General features: G+C 46.4%; 1 protein-coding gene across 9 annotated transcripts in view; it reads right to left on the bottom strand.

The window, feature by feature from the left end:
• Positions 1 to 18622, bottom strand: part of CEP112 (centrosomal protein 112) — a 415035-nt gene that overhangs the window by 43961 nt on the left and 352452 nt on the right. The window lies entirely within an intron of this gene.

The following is an 18622-nucleotide window of genomic DNA, read 5'->3' as shown; positions in this document are numbered from 1 at the left end:
AACACATAAACATTAAAAATGAGCATCCTTGAAAGGAAGTTTTACCACCTGAATTGGCATCAAAAAGGTCTCGGCTCTAGTCCATTACTGTTGTTCCACAGAGTTCGGGCAAACAAAACCAGACTTTTAATGTCACGCCCAGGCAGTTTTTGCTTTAGGAATCACTGGTATAACAAACTCCAAACATAAAACAGACACATTAGGCACGCCTGGGTGGCTCAGCCGGTTGAGCGTCCGACTTCGGCTCAGGTCGTGATCTCACAGTCTGTGAGTTCGAGCCCCGCGTCAGTCTCTGTGCTGACAGCTCGGAGCCTGGAGCCTGTTTCGGATTCTGTGTCTCCCTCTCTCTCTGCCCCTCCCCCGCTCATGCTCTGTCTTTCTCTCTGTCAAAAATAAATAAACATTGAAAAAAGAAAACAAAACAGACACATTAGCAGGTGCCAATTCATTTAATAAAAATGGCTCTTACGTTCCCAGCATAGAACCAAAGCATGCAATAAAGCTTAAAGCTATTGCTAATTAAAGCAGGTCTATCAGTACACCTTCATGGAACGCTGAGCTCTGAAAAGTATGGTGACAGCTAGGAACAGTAACGTTGGACCAACATGATGGTCTTCCAAATGATACTAATAGTAACCTCAAAGGAATTTCTTTTTTTTTTTTTAACAGTTAATTTTTTTACTTATTTTTGAGATAGACACAGTGTGATAGGAGAGGGGCAGAGAGAGAGGGAGACAGAATCCGAAGCAGGCTCCAGGCTCTGGGCTGCCAGCACAGAGCCCGACGTGGGGCTGGAACTCACGAATTGTGAGATCATGACCCGAGCCGAAGTCGGACACTTAGCCGACGGAGCCACCCACGTGCCCCAAGGAATTTCTTTTTTTAAGTCATTAAGGATGGTGTGGAATTCGCGGAACCTGTCAGAAGTGTTCAGAGAGGAACCCTTTCAGTTGCCAAGTGGCTGATGGAAACAGAATTCAGGTTAACATGGGGAATTGAGAAACCATAAGATGAATAATCGTCATTGCATCAATGACTATTTTAAGTAAAGAGGTGAATTAGAAAAGAAACAGAACACATTCAAACAATACGCCATAATTATGGATATAATATATAAAAGTTACGGTGAGCAAAACACATGGCCTAGTAATTGCAAAGATGCCAAAAAAGGTCTTAAAATAAAATTCATTCAGCGAAGACAACTGACCTTCTGTTATATGTCAAGAACTGTGATACGTATTCTCAACAGAACAGTAAAAGAAAACAGACCAAAAAAAAAATCCCTCTCATGAAGCTTATATTATGTTGGGGGGTAAGACAATAAGGATACAATACGTATAATATATCAGTGATAAGTGCAGAAGAGAAATAAAGCAGGGGTAGGAGGATATTCTGGAGTGGGGCTGGGAAAGATGTTGTGATTTTTAAAGACATTTATTTATTTTGAGAGAGAGCGAGTGGGAGAGAGCAGGGGAGGGTCAGAGGGAGGGAGAGAGAGAATCCCAAGCAGGTTCCGCACCATCAGCGCACAGCCCAACGTGGGGCTCAATCCCACCAACCGTGAGATCATGACCTGAGCCGACATCAAGAGTCGAATGCTTAACTGAGAAGGTGACTGACCCCGAAGGTGTTGCAGATGGCCCAAGAAAACGTGAGCAAAGACCTGAAGGAGGAGAGCAAGTCATATGACTATCTGCAGGAAAAAACTGCCAAGCCGGGGATACTGTATGTGCAAAGGCCCTGGTGTGGCATGTTTGAGGGAACTCCAAGAGCCAGTGTGGAGAGTGAGCACGGGGGGAGCCACAACGTCAGGGATGTCACAGGTGCCCAGTTGCATCAGGTCACACAGAGCCTCAGGGGGCAGCGAAGAACTAGATTTTCTTCAGAGGTAGAGGGAAAGCTACCGCAGGGCTGCGGGCAAGTGCTGTTTGGCTGCTGCGAAGAATAGCTGGAAGAAGGATGAGGGCAGGAGCAGGGAGGCCGGGGAGAGGCCACTGAAACATACTGGGGAAGGACGATGCGGAACTGGACCAGGGTGGTGGCTGGTAGCAGCTGGGGGTGAGGGACGCGTCGGATCCCTGATACATTTGAAGACAGAGTGACGGCCCCAAGGGGTGGATGCATAGCATGAAAATAAAAAGCCCCCCAGGATTCTGGGTGGAGCAGGTAGACGAATGCAGTTGGGGAAGCTAAGGGAGGGATGGGGGAACCTAGGATACGTTAAGTCCGGAACGCCCACTGCACATCCAAGCAAAGACGCTGGGTCGCAGCTTGATGTTAGAGTCTGAAGTCCAGGGAGAATGTCTAAGTCAGTGTCCATTAAGAATTCTTCCAACGCGGGGTGCCTGGCTGGCTCAGTCGGTTAAGCGTCAGACTTCAGCTCAGGTCATGATCTCGCGGTCTGTGAGTTCGAGCCCCGCGTCGGGCTCTGCACCGACAGCTCGGAGCCTGGAGCCTACTTCAGATTCTGTGTCGCTGTGTCTTTCTGCCTCTCCCCTGCTCATGCTCTGTCTCTCTCTCAAAAATAAATAAACATTAACAAAAATAAAAATAAAGAATTCCTTCAGCGCAATGCCAGTCTTTTCTATATACCGATATACGCAGTGGTTCTTCACCTTTTCTGGGGTTCTAGACGCAGCCAACCAGCATCTGAAGCATGTTATGTGCTCACTCCGCAACATGGAAAAAGTACACTTATGATTTTGCCTCGGATTTCAGGAAGTCCACATACTGCCTGAAGCCCATCCACGGATGAACCCCAGGCTAAGAACCTCTAGCTTAAAAAGTAAAACGGTTGGAGGGTGAGGCGAAAAGCTTTGGGGGCTCTTTGATGTTACACTTGACTATTAAATTCACAATTCAGCCACGTCTGCCAATGAGCTTGAAACGATTCTTGTTTATAATTCTGTGACTGTGGTCTGTGAATACAATTGTTCCTAAGTTGGTTGATCAAGTGGCATTTCTTTTTCCTTTGGTAGCCACCAATAAATAGGATCTCGTCAGCTTCGCTTCTGGCATAACTGGGGAGAGTAACGATTACTGTATTAGGAAGAATGCTGGCACGTTTTTCCGTTCCCAGTGTCTCCTGCTCTCCCCTTCACCCTCACCCTGCTGTCAGAGTGATCTTCTTAAGCCGAAATCTAATTATGTCAGTCCCCCCACTGAAATGCTTCCACAATACTCCAGCATCCCCGAGAAACAGCTCACACTCTTGAGCATGGCATTCGGGGATCTGGGTCTTCTGGCTCTGGCCAGGCTGAGCCCCATGACGCCTCAGTGCCAATAACAACAGGGACTATCACTGACTCTGTGGGTTTTATTTTTAGCCCTCACTGCAATCCTGGACAGCAGGTGTTCCTTCACGTTCCTCAGAGAACGCGGAGTGGAGGCTCCGTGAGGTTAAACGGCCTGCTCGGGTCTCTGTGGCCAGTATGAAGGAAACCGGACCGGCACGTTAAAACACAGACTCATTTCCAGTCCTATACATTTGGCTACGGGCGCTGCCTCTTTCTCCCTCTGTACCTGCTTTCCTTTTCCTTTGCCTGGATGCTGTCCCACCGGCTCTGCTTGATGGTATCCATCCTGAGAGCAAAGTACGGAGGCCTCTGGGCTTCTATCCATCCAGCGTTTAAGGGAATCAGGGTCTGGGTCTGTGCGAGACAGAGCGACGGACGCTCAGGGCTCTCTCCTCTTCGGGTCCGGAGGCCTAATGCCAAGCCAGCTCGACGCCTGGCACACGCCTGACGCCGGATTCATGTTTGAGGAAGGAGCTAATAGATATTTGAACTACACTCCCCGAGGAAATGTACTTCAATCATCAGGGCTTCCAAATGTCCTTAATACAGCACATTAAACTAAAGGTTATTATGTTTCTGGAAATACAGGGTATACAACTATACCTTCCAAATACCTATATCTAGACACGCGTCATATGTGCATATATATGATATTACCGTTCTTTGTGATAATACATTGTCTGGTGTCTGCCACATTCAAGAATACAACGCGCCCTTGATTTTTTTCTTTAGTTTTTCTTTTTATTTCGCAGAACAAAAAAATAAATAAATAAAGGAGATGTACACCTCTCTTGTCTTACACAAAAAATTGCTCCCCGCCTCCTGCGTCGGCTCCCTCCTCCTCCACCAGTGGACCCCGGGCATGGCCACGTGCAGTGTCTCCCCCCGCCCCCCCCAATCTCCTCTCCGCCCTCTCGATGCCGCATCACACCTGCCAGCTGCCCCCACCATGCTCCTCTGTCCGTGTCCATCACAGCCCCTGGTTCCCTCCCAGATGCCAAAGCCAGAAGCCAATTTTCTCCCTCGCTCCATGGCCACGTTTGGTGCTGCTCGTGTCCCAGTGTCTTTGCCCTTGAACTGTGAGGAACTCATTCTGCAGGGTGAAGCCGGGGGTCAGGAAAGGAGGCCGCTGCAAAAGCGCCGGCCAGGCACGCGAGGGCTTGAAAGAGGGCAGCGGGCACAGGGATGGGGGTGGGGTGGTAGAGTCACAAACGGGGCATCCGGGGAAGGGGGGGGCTCCGAGATACCGCAAGGCTTTGACACTGAACGGCCACAGGACACGACACCACGAGCTACCGACGGGACAAGAAGCAAGGCGGGGCGGTAGGGGCAGGATGGTTTTCTGCAAGTTGAGTTTAAGGCGCTGGCGGGACTTCTGAGGGGACCGGTCACGCTGGGAGGGGGTTCTGAGCAGGGGACAGGGGTCTCAGACCAGGTGCAGATGGCACACTTCCTTGGGGAAGAAAGTCGAAGAAGCTTTTGCAAACCTGACTCCTGGGTGCCAGCCACACGTAAGAGCAGGCAGAGGGAGAGGGGGCAGGGGGGCCGGTAAGAACTCGGGGCTCGGGAGGCAGCCGAGAAGCCAGTCTCCCAGGTGTGTGGCTGAAAGCATTTCTAACCGGACAGGAAACAGAATTAGCTCCGATGCTTTCTCCACACTTCACGCGGCAGAAAGTCCAAGTCGGCCATATTTTATCCATGTTATGAAAATAGAAGCGAAATTACATTTGCTTGTCAAAACGGGACCCCTTTTCAAACGTGCTCAGAGTTTAAAGACGTAAGACGTGATCTTTTTAAGGTTAATCGGAGAAAGCAGTTATGTCCAGAAATTACTTTTATTATCTGCTAAAAAATCAGTTTCAGAAATTGAAAAGTAACCGAATAATATACCACTTTCCAAAAAAGTTAAATGTACTAGATGAAAGGAAAACAGCTGTTTACATTGGCAGCCGTTCCTGGTCTCATATTCTAAAAAATTATTAGGCCATTAGAGTTCCAACCTCAGAACCTGACACAGGACTGTGCAAGAGTGGCCACAATTACTCACTAAGAACGAGCAAGAACATTCTTGCAAGTTGTGGCTTCTTTACTCAAAAGCCTTCAGATCTGACATACACACACACAAAAATCACAACTTGGAGTTTATTTCTGAAAAAAAGCCCATGATAATGAAAGAACAGAATGTCCAACATTGGGTCACAAATTTGAAACAAAAAACTCCAACTCGAACAGTTCAACAGTTTATTCTGCAAAATTATTCCTCATCTCTCAGCTCTGCTGTGTTCACTTACATCACTACTGAAAAGGCAGTTCTTTTCTCCCAACTAAACCTGCCTTGAAATGCCACGTAAGGCAGCTTGCCGTAGGAAGTTACACTTGCCGACTTTCGGGGTGCTTTGTGGCCGCTGGGAACAAAGAATGACACTTTGCAGAAGAAAAATGTAAATGGCATAATAAGCTTTGCAAGAACAACGAGAGTATACCGCACTCTTTAAAAGGGAGCATGTTATAAAGTAATCTGAGTTGTTTGTTTAAAATATGAAAATAATTAGAGCAAATTAGAGTTTGAAAGATTACACACGTCAGTGGACTTCGCAGGGTGAGGAGACGCGCTGGGAGCTAATGGGCCTGCTGAATGGCACCTGTGTTAGTCCTAGAGCTTTTCTGTTGGTTTGGGGGGAGAGTAAAGAGTAAAGAGTAAAGAGTCAATGCTATTTTCATAAAAATCATAAACATGATTCAAAGCAAACCACTCAACTTGTAAAACCATGCATTAAGGAATTATGTGTCGTCTTATTAAAAACCAGTTTCTCTTGCAGTTCTAAAGCAATTAAACAAACATGAAATGATGAAACAAAAGGGTTCATTTCAATTATAAAGTGGTTAAAAAGTTATTTAATGAAGGAAAAATTCATTGGCAGGGAGAAACACTGCGCTATAGTGATAAAAAGATATTGGGGCACCTGGAGGGCTGGGCCAGTAGAGCATGTGACTCTTGATCTTGGGGTCATGACTTTGAGCCCACACTGGTGTAGAGACTGGATAGATAGATGATAGATAGATAGATAGGTAGATAGATACATAGATAGATAATCAGAATGTTCCCAGCATACAAGGCATATGGCAGAGTCTTATGAATGACCAGAAGTCTTTCCAGATATCTGACCTGGCCTTTGGCTCACCTCTCAGCCAGCTCCACAGGTGGGGGCGGTGGTAGGTGTCCATTCTGACCTACGAGAGCTATGACTTTATGATCCTTTTTCAGTAGGCCATCCGGGCAAGCAAATTTGTCCTCAGCTCATCACTCAGAATACTTGTGCTCTCTCTCTAGAGAATACAATCTCAAACTCTCTACCTCCCCATCTTTACCCAAACCTCAGTTGTGAGAAATTTGGAAAACTACCTTCCATTCAAAACAGAATCAACAGGAAAAAGCTGCCCTTCTCCTGAGTCACTTCTGAAAACCCTGTCAGCAGAGTGGACTCTTACCTTTTTGTTACACATGCTACAGGACTATGCCTCCCTGATTTTTAAGAGTTTTCAAACCAGTCCTCGCAGACTTGAAATTTAATGCATTTTATGCTTATATTCTGCCTCATTCTGTGTTGCCAAGTCTTGGCCAAACGCCTACGTCTGGCCTTTTCACAAATTACCACGAGGCCTACGGGCACATTTTTCTGAGCCTGCCATACAGTGAGGGGCAAAGGGTACATGGGCCCTTTCCCTGGTTCTGTCCCATAGACCATGTTCCACATGTCCTCTGGGAAGTGGGAATCTTGAGTAGCATTCTTTTCTTTAAAGAAACTGGGTTAAAGCATATGTAAACCAAACAATCACGGATTAAGTTTTGCCCTGTATGAATATAAAATTGGGATCCTCAAAGTCGTTGCTTTTGAGGACTTTGGGTTAAGTCTGTGGCCATGAAATGAGAAAGAGGATGAGCCTCTCCTGGGTGAGATGCAGAAAGGAACTTGTTAGCCCCAAGCTCTGCCCCGCTGAGGAGTTTCAACAAGAACAAAGAAGCAGAATATTTGTGCTAAAGATGCTGCTCGAAAGAAGTCAACCCGTTGAAAACGGGTGAAGCTGGGTGACAGGTAGGTGGGGGTTCTGCATACTGTTCGCCCTACTTTTGTGTATGTTGGAAAGTTTCCATAACAAAAAGTTAGAAAAATTTCAAGCTTTTCCTACTTAAAAAAACATGAAGTCACCCTAACGTTCCTTTCATGAGGCTTGAATTTACTCTCTTACTTCAGAGAAGACACGTGGCTCATTCGGCATTCCGTGGGCAGGAGAGACATAGAAGGATTTCCCCTATGTGTATTCTGAACAGGAAGTTAAGGAAGCAAGGAGTGATGTTCATATTCTGACCTCAGGAGAAGACAACTGGAAAGGGCAGGCTTATTTGTATTTTTATTAAGATATGATTTACATACAGTAAAATTCCAGGTTTATTTTTCAATGGAAATGGTCTCTCTTCCATTTAAAACATGTCAGGTGCTTTCAAAGTTTGTGCCATAAAACATCTATTAGGATTATAAAATCTTGGTATCAACCATCATCCACTGATTGGCTTACCCCTCAAACGGAAATGACACCTGAACTGTGACTACGGGGAGGGGACACTACTTATGAAGGGGAAACAGGGATGACTCTCATTTAAACCTTAACTGCCTTTTTAATAATGCCCACGTTTGCTTGCGTAGCATTTACTTCAACTCAGTTTACAAATGGTGCCGACGATATTGCGCGTGAGTACGTTTTCTTGGACGTGTCACCTGACCCAGAAGCTGCAGATGATTTTCTTTCTACTATTGCTCAGTGAAAACTCAGGGAAAATTAAACGCAAGCAATAAGATCTCACTATTTTAAGGTCAGATTTACAGACTTTTTTTTTTAAAGCACATCTTAAACCACTGGCATACAGCAGGAAGACCATACAGCAGGAAGCCGTGTCTCCCAGAGGAGGAGATACGAATCTGGAGCGAAGGAGGGTGACGCAATGGCAGAGTGACATTTTTACTGGGCGCTCTTACTGGCTATTTACAGAGGCCACTATAGCTCCTGTCTGATTTTATTTTATTTTATTTTATTTTTTTGACAGGCGAAATCTACTAACAAAAGTAACAAGTCTTCAACTGGAACGCCAGTCAAGATTTCTCTCGAAGTGATTTCTTCATCTAGATGTACCAGGATGAATAACAAACCATAAAAAAGTTTTTAGTAGTGATTCTGCAGTAATGGAGAACGGGTTCATATTATAGACCTACAGAAACCCAGAACCATAGTCTCTGCAGAGGCCACTAATGTATTCAAAACACAACAGCGGAACCTTTTTTCTCTATGGCTTACATTCAGGTTTTTAATTTTTTTTTTTCACATTCCAAGCAAGCGCTTTTTTTTTTCTTTTTTTAACCCTCATAATTCAGCCTCTGGTGATATTGGTACGAAGGAAAGGAGATCTTTGGGGGGTGTTAACCCCATGCACACGTTACCCTGCACATCAGGCAAAATTCCTCTCAGGTGGAAAGTTTCTAGTCCTTGTTGCCACAAACCACACGTATGAGAAATTGCACTTGGACATGAGCCATGGCTCTGGTACGTAGGAGGCTACTGACTCAACATGAAAGGCAAAACGATGGCAGCCCATATTACAAAAACAAGAGTAGCGTTTTCACCAAAGAGAGTACGTTGTCACCTGCTCTCTCTTCTCTCTCTTTCACCCGTCTTCAGTCTTTTAAAATTCCCGCATAATTTCCTCTCAAAGTCCTAAAAATACACTGTACAAAAGTTGTTTCCTGGCCTTAACACAGATTCCAGGAACAGAAATCATGTTATCCTGAGACTTTGATGATCTGAAGGAGCTGGTGTCTCCTGGTGGACCTCGTCAGCCTTTCCCTAGCCACCCTCCTGACCGGACCCGTATCTCCTCTTCAACTAGCCCGCGTTTTTGTCCTCAGGAAATCCACAGCACATCCCGCCCCCTCTGCCACTCCAGACGGGCTAACTCGTGAGCAGGCTCCTATCGCAGGTGGTAGAAATCGAGGATCGGGTTCAAGAACCGCAGCTAGGATGCTCGGGACCCTGGGGAGGAGTGGGGCAGAGCGAGGAGTGTCAAAGTCTCGCAGACCACCCCTCCTTGGCATAAGCCCAGGGAAGAGGGAGCACCCATAAGTCATTCATTTCAATTTTGACTCTCCTACAACGGCTGGTCCTTCACACGCGTGATCCCTTGAGCCTGTACCACTCGTCCCAATTCGCTTGCAATGAACCATGAATTTCTCCTCTATTAAAGCAGAAGAAGTGTGCCAGGTGTGACAGAGAAGGCACTTGAAGAAATGGCTGCGAGGCCCCCAGCAGGGGTGGCTGGGCGCTGTCATTAACTAAGGTGAGGGGGAAGAGAACAGAATTACAATATACGGAAAGGAAGGGAAAGAAGAAGTTTCCGTGCGACATAGATTCAACAGCAATCCAAGGCTAACGACAGCCATCAGAGCACGGTGCAGGAGAGAAATCGTGAAGCAAGCGTTTGGGGGCAGTGAGAGGATGAGTTCAGAGTTAGAGTTTGGGCGCACACCATGACACCGGTGTTCCCTGCCCCGTGGGCGGTGTCCCGGGGCCCGGCAGGGGCTGCCCCGCTGGTGGTCCTGAAGCTCACCCCCACGCACATCTCACGCGTCCCCTGGGTTGACCTCTCCTACTGTTTCTTATGTGCGTACACGGTGGCCTCCCCGTCACCTCAGACGCATCAAGTCTAAGACCAAACTCAAGATGTTCTTCCTCAACCGGCTTCCCTCCCGCCGTCCTGCTGATCAGTGACACAGCACTCTTGTGGCCACCAGGGTTTCCATGCGTCAGCCCTCTGTGGGTCTCCCCTCTTTCAGTTCTCCCTCCCCATTAGCTGCCAGGTTCCTTCCATTTCTCTTAGAAGCGACTCTTCCTTCGGTCTCCATTTTTGTACACAACGATTCCATGTTTTTCCTGGTTGTGACCCCCTGCGTGCCCCTAGGAGACAACATTTTCTCAAAGACTATCTTTTTATGCCACTCTCCATCTCCAAAACATTAGTGCCTGACCATTTCCTACCCTGTCGATGTTAACCTTACTTCCGCATCCCTCCATCATCTTGCTTATCGCGCTCAGCATCCGAACTCCAAACTAACACGTTAGCTCCTACACCAGGCACTGTGCTAGGAGTCCTAAATACTCCATTCCTTTCACAATAACCCTCTGAGAAACCTCACTTTAGAGGGAGGCAGCAAAGACTGCTACAGGTGGCTCAAGCTTTCCAGCTAGAAAGTCATAGGAAACAGTCGCACGTCAGCTGGACTCGGGAGGAGGAAACTGCACTGCCTGAGCACCTGCCTCTTCTGCCTCTCGACCTCCACTTCCTGCTACCAAGAGGCCCACTCAGCACTGCCCCATGGGCCTTTGTTCCTTCCTTCAACTTTTTTTTTTTAGTTTATTCATTCATTTTGAGAGAGAGAGAGAAAGAGAGAGAGTGGGGGAGGTACAGAGAGTGGGAGAGAGAGAGAGAATCCCAAGCAGGCTCTGCAACGTCCAATGAAGCCCAACTTGGGACTCAAACTGACAAACCTCGAGATCATGACCTGAGCCGAAATCAAGAGTCAGAGGCTTAACTGACTGAGCCACCCAGGCGCCCCTGTTCCTTTCCTCATCTTATCTAGAATACCTGCTATTGTCTATGCTAACTGCCACCTTCCTTCAAAAGCCTCCAGTGACTCAAAATGATCTGGGTCTGGTGTTAAGATATTTAGTCTTTAAGTTAAAAAGCACGAGGAAAAAGAAGTTTCTGTGGTGTCAAAAGAGAAGGGTGTTAACTCCGTGTTCTGGGTTGAATTATATCCCCTCAAAAAGATATGCTGAAGTCCTAACCCTCAGAACCTCAAAACATGGCCTTATTTGGAAATGAGAGCCATGAAGATGTAATTTGGTGCAAAGAAATCAAGCTGGATTAGAGTGGGCCCTTAATCCAGGACGCCTGGTGCTCTTACAAGAAGAGAAACACGGGAAGAGGTTGGCCATGCGACACTCCAGAGCTGGAGAGCGGTGCAGCTACAAGCCAAGGGCACCAAAGCCTGCTGGGAAGCACCAGAAGGTAAAAGAAGGCAAGGGAGGATTCTTCCCGAGAGCCTTCGGAAGGAGCATAGCCTTGCTGGCTCTTTGATTTCAGACCTTTAGTCTTCTGAACTGTGAGACAATCGCTTCCTGCTGTTTTGAGTCACCTGAGCTTGGGTACTTTGCTGCGGCAGCCTAGGAAATTCACACACGTGCCAAGGAACTGCCCTTGGTTTACACGTGTGTTTTCTCTCTGAAACACGATAGTGCAAGCAAACACACACGAGCACACGCAGGCACGTTCCTTCCGTACTACCTAGTTCTAGACCCCATTTTGTCCATGCGAGGACCCACAGCGTTCTCATTGTGAGACAGTCTGGAAAATTGGAGATTTCCTCCAAAACTGGCATCTGGAGAGCATTATTATTACACTTATTCGTTTGCATTTCCATAATTGTGTGTCCACGGTCATATCAGGTGACGAAAGGTCATCGATCGCTCCAGTTTAACGGCGGCATGTTCCAAGCCGATGAAAGGAGGATGCCCGAGACGTGGAGGCGGAGATCCTCAGGTAAGCCTGTTTCCAGCACTCCCACATTCACAGAGGGGACGGAAAATATATATGCCAGATAAAGTACCTTCCTCTTTCTTTCTTTCTTAACCCTAAGATACTGTGATATCTGGCGCCAATACTGACGAAGGAAGAAGTTTAAAACTTTCCGTTCAAACCACTTAGAGGGAGAGGATTTACAAAGATCCTGTTTAATGTTCAGCTGACACATTGTCAAAAACATTTATCATGCGACCTTTTGAAGTTTCTTCTACTCCCTCTCAGTTCTTAAAGCTTGGATTGCAGTTAGTTATCAACAACAAAGGATGCACGTGATAGTGTTTTTATAGTCGGCCTTTCAGTTTGATCGCTGGACTACTAAGCAAAATTAAATTCTCCTGATCAGAAAAATGATGAGTGACCTGGTTTTCATGCCGAATGCACAACACAAGTGATCTCTGAAATCACTTCTACGTGGACCCAGAGACAATGGAGGGGACTTGGAAATTTCACGTAAGTGTTTTATAATGGTCCAAATTGTAAGAAACTTCACATATAAGAACATGGCACTTGACGTTGGGTGGCCAGTTTTGCAATGCCAATTAGGGAATAGTGACCCACGTCACTGAGATTTCTCTGGCAATGTAATCCCAATATAAATTTCTTCCCATTGAGAATACCTCCAGTTCACATTTTTACAAGAGGAATCAAAGCTCTTTCTAAATAATTCCACTGAAGGTTTTCAAAGCATACGCAATGTATTAGACCTCATTTGGAAAAAGCAGAAAGTTGGGGGAGATGTGGTCTCACCTTCTAAGGAGCCTACATTATCACAGAAGGTATGCGATATGGACAAAAAAGCAGGGGAGCCCAAGCGGTGTCTTAAGCATCCAATTGAGAAAACAAAAAGAAAGAGGGAGGACAGGGGAAGAAGCTCAATGACGCCACACAGAAGGAAGCAGGTAAATACAGAATGTGGGACATTCTACAGGACAACCGACTTGGTTTCTGTAAGAAGTCGAGAGCATGGAATAAAAAGTAAGAAAGGCTCCGCTTCTGACTGAAAAAGATACAAGATAAACAATGCACAAATGTAATATTTGGATCTTGTTTGGATCCTGATTCAGACAAATGAACTGCATAATTTTATATTCAATTGGGGATATCTAGTCATGCAGCAGGCATTTGATGACACATAAAGATAATAGCTAATTTCCTTAGGCACGAGGGTGGCACCGTGGTTGTGTGAGATAATGTCCACGTTTTCCGAGAGGCATTCTGGAATGTCCAGGGTTAAACAACAAGACGTCTGGAATTTGCTTTAAAGTATTTTAGCAAAGAAAATAGGGAGAAAAGAGAAAGTACATATGGCTAAATCTAGATAACTACTGATACATGGGGGTTCACAGTACTATACTCTCTACTTTGGGTATGTTTGCAAATTTCCACAATAAAACTTAAACGTATATAAACACACACACACACACACACACACACACACACACACACACACACACTAAAATGACATGGGGTGGGGCACCAGGGTGGCTCAGGTGGCTGAATGTCCAACTCCTGATTTCAGCTCAAGTCACGATTTCACGGTTCGTGGGTTTGAGACCCTCGTTGGGTTCTGTGCTGACAGTGTGGAGCCTGCTCGGGATTCTCTCTCTCTTCCTCTCTGCCCCTCCCCTGCTCATTCTCTCTCTCTCTCTCTCTCTCTCTCTCTAAACAAACAAACATTTTTACAAATGATACGGGCGGAGAAAGCACAAAGAGATAGGAAAGTCCACAGGTAGAAAGTGGCATTTGGGGAAACCTTGTATAATAGTTGTGATTTGGACAGGCAGGTGGGGGAAGGGGAAGAACTGTCTGCCTGGGAAATAGGATTTGCAATTTTTTTTTTTTTTTGCAATTTACAAAAGATAAATAAGAACAAAAATGGGGGCACACTTAGCAAAGAATCTGCAGCTCAAATGAGCAGCCCCTGTGAGGGGGAAGCAGTCCTGAAAATGGAGTCAAGATCAGAGCACAGAGGCCTTGAATGCCAGGCTGAGTTCACACTTAATTTGGTGAAAAGGAGATGGGTTTTTGTGCAAAAAAACCCCAAGTACTTGCTTAAACTCAAGTACACATGATTACTTCCTGGGCGCTAATGACGCAGGTCCCAGGCTTAACATGCACAAACTGGACATATTATCAGTTCTCCCACCTTCTTCTATCCTCCTACCCATCCCACCCCTCTGTCTAAACCTATTTATCCTCCTTTATACTTAGGTCTGGATTAACGGAACCCACGTTGCCCCAGTCTCCCAAATCCGGAAGCTCGAGGACATGCCCGAAATTTCCCTCCCCTGAACCTGTTGGATCACCTGTCTGCCTTCGCTTGCTCATTCTCATCGGGGCTATGAACAACTCGCAGGTCTCTCCTTTCCAACTCACCGTTGCCAGAGGAACAGTCCCGACCGACTTCTCCCCACGTCTCTGAACAGCCCCAGCATCACCCACACGATCCAGCAAGTTATCCAAGGCAAAAAAGTCAGGAGGTATCCTCGACAACCTGCTTTCAGTCCGCTTACTCCCCTGCCCCAGGGCCCTAGTTTTCCTCACTAAGCCCTGTGGATTCAACCTCTTCAACACCTTTTGGTTTGGTCCACTTGGTGCCATCTCAGGTGACCTCCTCGGACTGTGCTGTCAGAGGCTCCTCTCTGGTCTCCACTCCTTGTGGCTCCTATCCCTCTATTCTCCGCACGGCAGTCAGTTATCACTTAAAGGGCTTATCTAGAAGTTACCACGGAGTCCTTTCTTCCCCTCGCCTCCCCTGCCACACGCGATTCATCAGTACGTTCTGCTGACCCTGCCTTACGACGTGCACAACCCACGCCGTTCTCTCCACCTCTGGTTCCGCCAGCCTGGTCTGAGCCGCGGCCATCTTTCACCTGAAGGCTCCCTCTGGTCTCCCTTCACCTCCCTGCACCTGCGAGTCAGCTCCACCCACCTGAAGTGTAAAGGGCCCGCACCTGCTCAAAACTCTCCAGGGGCTTCGTGCTACACTTGGAATAACATCCCAACGCCCCCGGGGCCAGTAAGGCCCTTGCAACCGGCTGCCCCCTGTCCCTCGGGCCTCTTGTCCCCGCCTCTCTCTTGTCCTCCCCGGCCCAGCCACGCGCTGCCTTCCTTTTATTCTTTGAACATACTAACTTTATTACCACCTTTGAGACGTGAACTAGCTCTTCTCTTCTTTCATGAATATTTTCTCCATGATCTCCTTGTCAACTCCTTGCTGTAGCTAGTCGCACATCATACATCACATCCTTAGGGATGCCTTTCACGACCACGCGGCCTAAGTTGGCCTCCTGGTCATGCTCTCCAAAATCCCACACTAGGTCTTTGCAGAACACTTATTACCATTTGATACTTTTCCTCTTTGTGTTCTATTTCTCTTTTACTTAGAAGACCCTGTGAAGGCCAGGAATGCATCCTGTTTACCACTGAATTTCAGGGACTGGATCTAGAATAGGGCTTGGTGGGGCGCCGGGGTGGCTCAGTCGGTTGAGTGTCTGACTTCAGCTCAGGTCACGATCTCACAGCTCGCGAGTTCAAGCCCCTCGTCGGGCTCTGTGCTGGCGGCTCAGAGCCTGGAGCCTGCTTCGGATTCTGTGTCCCCCTCTCTCTCCACCCCACCTCTGCTTGTGCTCTGTCTCTGTCTTTCAAAAATGAATAAACATTAAGAAAAATTTTAGAATAGGGCTTGGCATATTAGAAGGGGCTCAGTAAATATTTGCTGTATAGGATCTGATCACGTCCTCTTCTCTTTAAAATATTCCAAAGGTCTGTACCGAGTCTCAGGCACTCTCCCTTTCTGCCTCCACCCAGCACCACCCTCGCCCACCCCTCGTGCTACAGCTGCACTGGCTTTCGGTCTGTTAAGAGTGCCATCTCGCTCCTGCCACAGGGCTTGGCGTATTCCTTTCTATCCGGAGCATGATTTTGCCACTTAATGCTTAGTTATCTCTCTCCACACATCTTTTAGTGCCCAGCCTAAACATCCCTCTTGAAGAGCCACCTCTCCAGTCGGGTCTGCTATGATGATCTCCTATAGCAGCACATGCCTCACTTTTGTAGCCCCATCAGGATCATATCTTTAATTTATCTCTCTGATTGTTTTACTTGACTGGCATCTGTGTCTTCTTCTAGCCATATTTCCCGTGAGAGCAGAGGCTGTTCTTGGCATTGAAGGACTTTAAAGACCACTGTTAAAAAGGTCATTCTCCCGAGAAATGAAACTTAATGACAGTGGGGGTAGAGAAAATGAGAATTATTTACAAATTCCAATCTGAAAGTATAATAATGAACATAAACATTAATGCTCCTAAATATATAGCAAAAATTACATTCATGATGAAATTATGAGGCCTTTAATTGGATGATTTATGCTTTTTTTTAAGGTTTATTTTGAGAGAGAGACAGAAAGAGAGAGAGGGAGAATGAGCAGGGGAGGAGCAGACAGAGAGGGAGAAAGAGAATCCCAAAAAGGCTCCGAGCTCTAAGTGCAGACTCATGAACTGTGAGATCATGACCTGAGCCGAGATCAAGAGTTGGACACTTAACTGACTGAGCCACCCAGAAGCCCTGCTACTTTTTTAAGATAAAAATTTCAGAGGGGTGCCTGGCTAGCTCAGTTGGTAGAGCATGTGACTCTTGATCTTGGGGTCATGAGTTCAATCCCCACATTGGGCATAGAGCTCACACACTCACACACACACACACACACACACACACACACACACACACACGAAAGTTTCAGGCGTTTCCAACTGGATTTTTTTTTTTTTTTTAAGATTGTGGTTTCCCATGTGAGTTACAAGAACAAAAAGGATTAAAACTCTCTAGTTTAACAGTTACTACTGTCAGGAATGTGTTTTGCCTCAACCACCAGCAGTAGTACATGATAAATACAAAGAAAAGACAATAATGTTTCAACACCTTTCCAAGCAGCCTTGACCAGAGACAATGATGTGCAAGGTAAACCATGATGTCACGAACTGCACAAGAGCGAGCCTGAATCCGGCACACTTAAAGTAGGGATGCAAATAGTTAAAAACAATATATTTTTTTTTTTAATTTTTTTTTTCAACATTTTTTATTTATTTTTGGGACAGAGAGAAACAGAGCATGAACGGGGGAGGGGCAGAGAGAGAGGGAGACACAGAATCGGAAACAGTCTCCAGGCTCCGAGCCATCAGCCCAGAGCCTGACGCGGGGCTCGAACTCACGGACCGCGAGATCGTGACCTGGCTGAAGTTGGACGCTTAACCGACTGCGCCACCCAGGCGCCCCAAAACAATATTTTTAAGTGAAAAACCAAGGCTGGTTCTTGGCAGGGCTTAGCCAAAACATATTTCCCAACCTTAACTTTTCATCAAAGGCTTTCCTTTACTAAAGAATTATGCCTATAACCAAACCTGGAAGGATCGCATGGTCCCTTTGAAATGAACTGCTACCAACCAAACACCTACAGGTAAGCACGGTTTCTCTTCAAAATGGACAAAACTCATTTTAGTGCATTACATGATTAGCATCCTTGAAAAAGATGTGGTCTAGGATATCCGATCTTTTTAAAAGTAATTTTTAAAAATTCTGTTTCCTCATCGATTTATTCCTAGCCCGGCTTGTTAGCCCAACTTCTGAATATCTAAGGGCTCTCAACCCCTCATTAGTAGCTCAAACTTTGTCCGGGGACCTAATACCAATTAATTAATTAATTAATTAATTAGTTTATTTATTAAAAAAAATTTTTTTAACGTTTATTTATCATTGAGAGACAGAGCATGAACAGGGGAGGGGCAGAGAGAGATGGAGACACAGAATCAGAAGCAGGCTCCAGGCTCTGAGCCGTCAGCACAGAGCCCAACACGGGGCTCGAACTCACGAACCGCGAGCCCATGACCTGAGCTGAAGTCGGACACTCAACCGACTGAGCCACCCAGGTGCCCCATAAATTGCACACGTAGTCTTATTCCATTTGGATCTTTCTTAACAAATTTAAATTGTTCCTACAAGCAATTGAATCTAAGGTAAAACCTATTTAAGGGGCTCCAGAGCACCATTCTATGGCTTATTAGGAACATACTTCTTACTTTGTTTGTCTTTGACCCAGGGACCTGAAGCAGCTGGGTGGTCCTGGTGGAACCCTGCACCCCAACATCCCTGGTGATGGCTAAGATAGGACTGGAGACTTATTGTTATAGTTCGCTCTCCCCTGGGAATATCCCTTAACATTCGTCTTCAGCCCGCCTCCTGGGCATTTGCTCTTGGCTCCAACTCTCTCTGTACGTCGATCTTGGCCGGCTGGGTGGAGGGGTCCTCTTTACTCCCCTCTCTCTTCTGCACAGAGAGGGCACGTTGAGTGGGAGTCTATCACCCTGTGCCCATTTAATGAGTGTGTATCAAAGACCCACTGGGCTCAATGGGACAATTCCCAGGACGCTACAAGTGAGGGAAATCAGGGCGTGAAATTCATGGTTCTCGCCCTCACAGGGTAATTATATTTTTTCCCATGACTCATGGATAAGACACACTGAAGATGAATGGTAGAACAGAAAATAAACGCCTCTTCATCCACTTCTTTTGGATCTCTGAGGAGACTCAAGCATTCAGTATTAATACGTCAGGCGGAAAGTAGCCTAGAGAAAATGATGTC

This window comes from Panthera onca, chromosome E1 (genome assembly GCF_046562875.1).
Source record: "Panthera onca isolate mPanOnc1 chromosome E1, mPanOnc1 haplotype 2, whole genome shotgun sequence".
NCBI classification, from domain to species: Eukaryota; Metazoa; Chordata; class Mammalia; order Carnivora; family Felidae; genus Panthera; species Panthera onca.
Note: the sequence above shows the minus strand (reverse complement) of the source record. Positions and strands in the feature narration are given on the sequence as shown.